Source organism: Propithecus coquereli, unplaced genomic scaffold (assembly GCF_000956105.1).
Source record: "Propithecus coquereli isolate 6110/MARCELLA unplaced genomic scaffold, Pcoq_1.0 Scaffold4, whole genome shotgun sequence".
Lineage (NCBI taxonomy): Eukaryota > Metazoa > Chordata > Mammalia > Primates > Indriidae > Propithecus > Propithecus coquereli.
The window spans coordinates 6,711,513-6,712,987 of record NW_012149729.1 but is presented as its reverse complement, the minus strand read 5'-3'; the positions used below and the strand labels follow the sequence as shown (position 1 = coordinate 6,712,987).

General features: G+C 29.1%; 1 protein-coding gene across 1 annotated transcript in view; it reads left to right on the top strand.

Annotated features, from left to right (window-relative positions):
* The window catches only part of LSM8 (LSM8 homolog, U6 small nuclear RNA associated (S. cerevisiae)), a 23,737-nt gene that overhangs the window by 4,527 nt on the left and 17,735 nt on the right, over positions 1-1,475 (top strand). The gene's annotated exons all lie outside the window — the stretch shown is intronic.

The following is a 1,475-nucleotide window of genomic DNA, read 5'->3' as shown; positions in this document are numbered from 1 at the left end:
ATATTGTATTGGAATGAGCTTTGTGACTAAGAAAAGGTTACCTATGATGTAGTCTATGTCCTTGAATAATAACAACTAACGTTTACTGAGTGCTTATTATATGCCAGGCTCTATAAGAATTACTTTTAGTTCTCAAAAAGCTGATGAGGTATACCATCATTTTCTTCATTTTATAGATGGGGAAACAGAGGCATAGAAGGTTAATTAATTTGCTTAAAGTCACACAGAATCAAAATCCAGACAGTTCCTGAGTCAGTGTTCTTCATCATTATCCTAAACTACTTTTCAATCAACAAGTCAGTTATATTTTTTCCATCCCTTAAGAAATAGAATTAAAAACACCTGTCTTTATTACACTAAATGAAATATATGAAAAGCACTTTGTAATCTATAGTGTTAAATAAGATTTCCATATTACTTTTATTTATAATTTGAGATATTTATATTTTTCTATGCACTAATTACTTCACGTTTATAAGTAAAGCTCTGTAACTATTCAGGAATTTCCTTGTAAGGAGAGATCATGATTTATGTATTAATGTATCCTTTTCTGCTTAGGAGAACCCTAAATAATATCTACTCAACACATATTACTGATTGGTTGATACCCTTGCAACTTGTAGGACTATAAATCAGTCAAAAATAAAAGTATATAAAAGTTCCCATATACAAAAGTTAAAAAATATTATTTTAATTTTCAAATTACTATTGTGATAATTTTCCAAGAATTATTCACAGAGAGGAGACAATTCATTTTCCTCAGATTCTAGTAGGAGTCTGATCCTTCAGGTTGATGTTTTCTGCTCACAATCTAGATTCAGAACTAATGGAATAGAATGAGAGTCTCTTCCAAGCATACTTTGGTTGATGCTTTATCAGTGATAGAATATTATTCAAATAAGTAGTACTTTTGAGAGATTTTGATTTGTAGTAAGCTGAAAGTCTCACTGTACCTCTTAATTTTTTAGTTGTCAAATGTTTTTATATATGTAAATATATCCATTTTTCTGTTATAGCTTTAACTTAATTCTTTATGAAATGCTAAACTATGTTCATATACTCCCAAGATCACAAGCTAATTTAGATAAATCACGTATGTATGTTTGCATCCAGATGTAACTCATTTTTTGTCTTAATAAATGAAATTTTCCTTATCCATGGGGTTTTTCTCTACATCTGTGATCCTCAGGGACGCAGAAAATATAGCAGTTTTAAGTCACACGTAAAAAAATTTTCAGACCAAAGAGATTTTGTGATGCTCCATAAATGCTGCACATCTGCCATTTATCTAGCATATTAATTTAAGGGAAACTATACAAGAATATACTTGTATTTATGATGAAATTAGTTATATAAATTACCACATAATGTCATAGTAACAAACATTTTTAAAACAAGCACACTCTAAGGGATGAAAAACTATATAGATTATTCATTTTTAAAAAGGTGGCACAGAAGTGTTTTTTTAAAACATC